The sequence below is a fragment of the Populus nigra genome, chromosome 7 (genome assembly GCF_951802175.1).
Source record: "Populus nigra chromosome 7, ddPopNigr1.1, whole genome shotgun sequence".
NCBI classification, from domain to species: Eukaryota; Viridiplantae; Streptophyta; class Magnoliopsida; order Malpighiales; family Salicaceae; genus Populus; species Populus nigra.
In genome coordinates, this window is record NC_084858.1 from 9656724 (window position 1) to 9664735 (window position 8012).

The following is an 8012-nucleotide window of genomic DNA, read 5'->3' on the forward strand; positions in this document are numbered from 1 at the left end:
TCTCATCTTTTTTATATATATAATGTTCCTGACTCTAGCATCAGTGAATATTTGCCTACGAATATCTCAAACTCTAGGGTTGGTAAATATTGCATAAACCCAAGAAGTGTGATATTCCTAGCTTTAGCACAAGTGAATAAGTTTGCAAAATTTTTGAATTTTTAATGAAGAAGAAACCATTTTTCTATGCCTTTTTCTTTTTGTTTACCCTTTTTTATTATTTGCTCTTTTTAGACAATAATAAATAAATAAAAACATTGCACAACATATTTGCATTCAATAATAAAGGTTCATAGATTAAGCATATAACAAGAAAAAAACAACACGCAAAGAAAAAAAATAAAACAAAACGCGAGCTCCCAAAAATCCTCAAATATTTTTGGAATTTTCTGATATCAAAAGGGGCTTGTTTATTCAAATATCAAAATAAAAAAGAAATAAAATATAAATAAAAGGCATAAGAATATGTTTTGCTCAACATAAACAATTTGGATTGGTTGGGCCGGATACACCCAACCCGGTCCAGTTACTTATTCAGACCAGTAACCTGGCTGCAGACAGAATCACTCGTGACGAGTGCGTGCACCGGGGAGGGGGTTAATTAAAATTCAAAGGGAACAGTCCTAGGTGAATTCATATTGAGCGGGAGAAGGCAGAAGACTTACCTGCGTGCTGGAGATTGAGCCGCAGGCGATGACACACCGGCTGGACAATGCTTCCCCAGACTCTCGTTTTGTTTTCTTTCTCTCGGTCCCTTCTTCTCCGTTTCTGTGTTTTTGTTTGGATGATCGGATTAACTAGGTGAGCGGAAGTTAAAGTCCCCTGTTCCTCTCGAGCTGCTCTTCTTTTCTCTCTGTTTTTTTTGTCTCCCCCCATCTGTCTGTGGTTCTGCCTCTGCCTTTTATAGGCTTTCGTGCGTGAGATTTTCTCCTTATCTTCCCAGGATAATGATAAGGTCTGGGACTTTGTGTTTTGGTTGGATTGGGACACCAATAGTCCTTTCATCGCTGGACTGTTGGTGGCGGTTTCCTCGATCTGTTGGCAACCTCGTGGCGGTGGAGGAAAGTCGGCTAGAAAGGGGTTAGGTGCTCTGCATTTGGTCTACGTTCTGGTCTTGTTGCGTTGATGGGGTCGTGGCAGACCGATGCTTTTGCCCTTTTGCAGGTGGCTTCCCCTGTTTCCAGAGGAAGAAGAAGAAGTAACAGTGCATGTGGAAACGGCGTCGTTTTGGGCGCCATCTTTCAGTTTGGTCACTGAAGTTTTGACATTTTGTATTCAAGCCCCTAATCTTTTAATTTTAAATTTTAACCCCTTCAAATTAAATTAAAAACAAATGAATCAAAACTAGGTTATAACATTCGTCACCAACAAATCTCAAATTTCTGGAATGGAAAGCTAAAAAGCAACAAATCTTGAGTCTCCTTTTCATCACCACTCAAAACTCGGCATGAAGTGCATCAGAAGAACTCTGCCAATTAAACATACCTTTTGAGACTTGTGTTCAGATGAAATTAATTTCCTAGTAAATGTTAGTTTTCGTATTTGGAACTTGTTAATTTCCTAGTAAATGTTAGTTTCCTAGTAAATGTGAATTTAATATTCATGATACTCCATCAGTTGATTACATATAGTATTATTATATTCATGTAAATACTTATTTATTATTAATAAAAACTTAATTTATTTTTAATATTCATATAATATTAGATTAATGAATCTAAAGTAAAGATAAAGCCCATATAATAAAAATATTTTGTAAATAAAATTATAAAGTTGTTATAATTATGGAATTTTTATTGCATCAAAGCATTGGTTTTAAAATGTTTTTGGTTGATGCTCTCTTAAATACTAGATATTCATTAAAATTGTTGAGATTGATACATATTATATTTTTTTTCTTTATGAAATGAAGCAGTTGTTCTCATAAGTTAAGGTATAAGGGATACTTAGAACTAATATGTAGGTGTTTGTTATAAAACATGTACATGTACTGAACTGGCCCGTATGAGAATTTCATATGGACAGATCACATATGTTTATAAAAAAAATCACGTGACAGTTGTGTAAGTGATCCTTAGACTTCAGATCACTATGTCAACTTATATAGAGAATATTATGTTTTGATATTGTTACATGTTATCTTAATCAAGGTAACAAAAAGAAAGATATTGGGTGTAACATAAACTATATGAAGGTACTTGAGTGATCAAAAGAGGATTCATCACCCTAAGTGAATTAAATTTTTTTTTTCCATTTATTCTCAAATAGTATTGACTGATAAATCCTCGACCAATGGGGAATGAGATTTGAAAAGAGTTTCAAATCTTATTCAAACGATAAATGATTATTATGTAGAGAATAAACATGATTTAACATGACAGACATACTACATACTTTAATGTTAAATCAGAACATTATTGATGAAAATATATTAATTACATTAAGAAACCAGTCACTAAAAGGTTAAGTTAAACCACTAATGACTTTTTTAATATTTTGAGGATCATGACACGTCACTAGATAATGCATCTAATCTTCAAATATAAATTAATCAATTAATGAATTGATATAATAAATTAAATTATTTAATTATATTTAGTTAGAATTATATTTTATATTTGGACCAACATATTAGAAACTTAATAGGTCATACACATTAAGAACTATTAGTAAGAAATTAAACTGAGTTGATTTAATTAAGTATGACTTGATTAAAATATATTTTAGAAATTAAGGATTAATATAGAGATTATATTTCAAGATCTAGAAAAATCGAGTAAGGACTTGATTGGTTAAATTTCTAAAATTATATATCCTTAAATAATATATGGATATTATTTAAAGGGACAAATAGATATTTTGTCATTTATAGGGTTTTTAGAATTCTCTATAAATATAAGGCCATGCCTATTATTTTGTAAGTGAAAAAAAGAGGAATGATTATCTTTTAGACAAAAAAAAAAAAAACTACGTAAACACAAAATTAGAGTTAACACTCTAAGCATAAGAATCCCTCTCTTCTAAATAGGGATTTAGGAGATTTCTCACAAGTGGTTTGTGTGAATTACCGTTGGAGTAAAGACAATTAGACGACTTGTGGTTGCGACAACTCAACCTTTAAGAAATTATTCAAAGCTGAAGAAGATCAAATATTCATATAATAAATCCCTAAACAACTCTAGATCTATCTAACGGGATTCTAGGGACTCCCAAATAATTTTTCTCTATAGTTTTTGGTACATGTATGATATTCGAAAAACCCAACAATGATATCAGAGCGTTCATTAGAACAATTAGCGTTGTTTGATTACATGTTTTATTTGTTGTTGGTATTAATTAGGAATTAATTTTATGTGCTAAATAAATTTTTTTCCAAAAAAGGTCAATTTTTTTCTAATGATTTTTTAAATTAGATTTTTTTTAAAAAAATTAATCACTCGATTACTGTTTTGGTCTAATTTGGATGAGATTTCCAGATCTTGCTGGAATCTGGCCAAGGGTTGGCTAGAAAAATGTCCAGCATTGTTGTCGTGGATGGCAAAGCCAGGCTTACTAGACGTTATCGCTGCTACCAGCACCCTAGTGCACCGCTGTTGCTTGCAGCGCCAACCACCATGGCTGCGCAAGGCAGCAGCCTCGCATTGTTACAGATGCAGCCAACGAGGGCTGCACCACGCGTGGTTGTAGGCGGAGACAACCTTGGTCGTTACTGCTGGGGTTCAGCGTCAGCTTTGGCTACCGCTGAAAAACCCATTAGCGGTAAGGGCAAGGTGCCCTACTAGATGCACATAATAGAAGAAGGTGAGAAAGAGATGGATTTAGGTTTCGAGGGTATTTTACCCCTTTACCTCTCCCCTTTAATGTTATTGTTATGATAATATGGTTTATTTTAATGTAAAATACCATTTTACCCTTCTATTTATGCCTTTTTAACCCCATAAATAAACTTTTGATTTTATTTTAATTGAAACCTAAATTAAATTAATTATTGAATTAATTTTCCTAATATAATTATGATTTAATTAAAAATTATTTTAATTAAATAAAATTTGGATTTTATACCTTAAATTATTTTAATTAAATAATTTATTTTCTTAATAGGATTAGGAATGAATTAAAGTATTTAATTCAATTTTTTAAGTCCTATGATATTCTAATGGGATGAGAATTTATTTAATTAAATTTTTTAATTAAATAATATTTAGAAAAATAGTTTTTCTAAAATAATGAGTTTTGTTTTATTTGAAAAGTTTTATTTAATTAATTCTAAAATAGTTTGGATATTAATAGGAATTTTAATGTGATTAATTTTCTTATTAAATTTTGAAAACTAATTTTCATGGAATTTATGTTAAATAAAAAAAATTTATTGGGAAATTATTAAATTAGATTTGATTGAATATTATTTTATAGTAGCACATAAAGCTAATAATTAGAATTGAAGCATGCAATATATTTATCATGCTAGATGGTTATGAATATTAAAAACCAATGTGATGGTGTGATTGTGCTTTTATTTGATGGTTGAATGGTTGTAATTTTATTAAATAAGACTTATGAGTTTTGTCTTATCTCTGATTTTTATTCTTGATTGTAATTCTTTTCTCATTTAATTCCCCTTCGAATATAATTCGAGATTTCTTAATTAATTATGTAAATGTTATGTAATTTAAAAATGTAGAAATTTATATAGGAAATTATTATGTAATCCAAAACAAAAAAATAAATGGCTATGAAGGCTACAACCACAGTGCTTGCAATAGACTTATAAAGACTTACTACAGCTACCTAGAATTTGACCATCTAATTCCCTTCAATGGCTTGAGGGAATTAGCTTATATATGTCCATATCATTCAATTAGAATAGCATGCGAGAAGTGTATGTTTATATATAAATTGTTATGTATGAAATGTATATCGGTTATGCCATGTTATATATGAGATCTAATTAATTGATAATAAATCTCTCATTAATATATTAAGTAAATGTTGAGAACATGAATAGTTGTCTTTCAATTTTATATCCATAAAACCATAATTCTATTAATGGATAATTTGTTGAGTCATTCAAGATTACCATTAATTGAATATGTTTAATGCTATAAAATTGGGTTCTACTTAACTAACCTATATAATTTGGACGAGTCACTCATGATCATATGAGTTTAGAAGCATGAGTTAGACAAAACAAATATGACATGTTTAAACAAAGAGTTGTTACCTAACTGATTTAAAAGTCACACAGAGATGTGATTGATAAATTATGTTATCTATCTAATTTAATTTATTTTGATCTGTTGAGTCACTCAAGGTTGAATAAATTAAATGGGAACCTAGCCTACTAGGACATGTCATGAAATGAGATAAGGATCTCTCATGAAAATTATAAATGACATGTTGCTTATAATTAATGAGCCTAGCAATTACTTGAAAGTAATATGTGATATTTATTCCAAGAAATAACTTGAAGTTGTGGACTTCATATACTAACCAAGTTTGGAACTTGATTGATCTACTTGAAGGGATAATACATAATGGATTGTGAGTCTTTAACAGAAAGATTAACATGAAAGACAATACAAATATACCATGCAAGCTTTAAGGAGTAGGAATATCCAATTTTTATGGTATAATCAACATATTTGATTTCATAAAAAATATGGATAAACTTTATGTTTACAAAAGGTTAGTGAGAATGGTGTCGTTTTCTAATATATATATATATGTGGTATATTTAGAAACAATATATCTTTATTTTAATTAGTAAATTTTTTGTTGTCTAAAAATTTTTCCATAAAAAAAGGGAGAAGCAACCTATATATTGGATATAAAGATCTATAGAGATAAATCTAGAAAGTTGCTTAAACTGTTTCAATCCATGCATATAGACTAGATGCTAAAATACCTTAGTATGGAAGAATCTAAGATTAGATTCTTATCTATTTTTCATGAAACACCTCCCTCCAAAGACATGTTCTAAGACACAGATTGAGAGATATATGATGGAAATTATATCATATTCTTGGCTATAGGATCCATTAATGGAAAAGATAAACTAGAAGTTCAAAATTGTTTGAATTATGATTTTTTCAATGAAATGTTGAAAAAATAGTAAATATCAGTCAATATATGTTTTACTCAAAATGGTAGTGTTTTAAGTTGGAAAAGTTTCAAATAAGAGAGCACAACTGATTTTACAATTGAATAAGAGTACATGTCCACGTTTAAGGAAACAAAAAGATTGTTTAGATCAAGAAGTTTATCAATAAACTAGGTTGGTTCCTAGCATTGTTGATCCAGTTGTCATGTACTATGATAATATTGGAGTCATTGCATAAGAAAAGAAACCAAGGTCTCATAAATGATCCAAACAAGTACTTAAAAAAATTACATTTGATTTAATAAATTAATGAAATGAAAGATGTAAAGATAGAGCGAGTATCCTTCGAAAAGAATCTAGAAGATCCTCTTACTAAGTCATTATCCATGGTGAAACATTAATGATACATGGAGCAATATAATATTAGATATATGGATGATTGTCTTTAGTACAAGTGGGAGATTGTTAATTTAATATGTCATGTAACCAATGAGGTGAATACACGTGGAATTATTATATTAATGTAAATCCATATTTATTATTACTAAAGGCTTAATTTATCTTTAATATTCATATAATATTATATTAATAAATCTAGAGTAAAGATAAAGTTCATGAGACAAAAATAATTTACAATTGAAATTATAAAGTTGTTATAATTATGAAATTCTTATTGCATCAGAGCATTGTTCCTAAAATGTTCTTGGTCGATACTCTCTTAAATACTAGACATTCATTAAAATTATAGAGACTGGTACATATTATGTTCTTTCTTTTATGAAATGAAGTAATTGTTCTCATAAGCTGAGATATAAGAGATACCTATAACTAATATATATATGTTTGTCATAACACATGTACATTGAATTGACCCGCATGAGAATTTTATATGTAAAGATCACAAATATCTATAGAAAAGCTCACGTAACGGTTGTGTAAGTGATCTTTTGACTTGAGATCACTAAGTCATCTTATATAGACAATATTATGTTTTGATCCTGTTACATGATATCTTAATCAAGATAACGAAAGGGAAAACATTGGGTGTAGCATAATATTCAAATATAAATTAATCAATTGATGAATTGATAATAAATTAAATTGTTTAATTTATTTAATTTAATTTAATTAGAATTATATTTTATATTCGGGCCAACATATTAGGAACCTAATGGGTCACACGTATTAAGAAACATTAGTCAGAAATTAAACTGGGATGATTTAATTAAGTATAACTTGATTAAAATATATTTTAGAAATTAAAGACTAACATATAATTAATACATGAATTATATTTCTAAATTTAGAAAAATCAAGTAAGGACTTGATTGATTAAATTTCTAAAATTATCCTTAAATAATATATGGATATTATTTAAGGGGTAAATAAATATTTTATCATTTATAGGGTTTTTAGGATTTCCTATAAATATAAAACTAAGTCTATTATTTTGTAGGTAAAAAAAGAGGAGTTGGTGTCTACTAGACAGAAAAATTACATAAATATAAAATTAGAGCTAGTACTCTAGGCATAATAATTTTTCTCTCATAAATAGAAATTTAAGAGATTTCTCATAAATGGTTCATGTGGATTATCGTTAGAGTTCGGATAATTGGACGGCTTGTAATCTCTAACAATCTAGCTTTTAAGGAATTATTCAAAGTCGAAGAAGATTAATTATTCATGTAATAAATTCATAAACTTTAGATTTATCTAACGAGATTATAAAAACTCCAGAATAATTTTATTTCATAATTTTTGTTTATATATATATGATATTTGGAAACCAAGAAAGTTGGATAAGGAATCCATCGAAACCATTTACTTCAACAAAACACAGAGATGACCGGCATTCAATTGTCTGAACTGTAATGATCTGTTTTACTTGTATAATAGTTAACATGATCAGTCT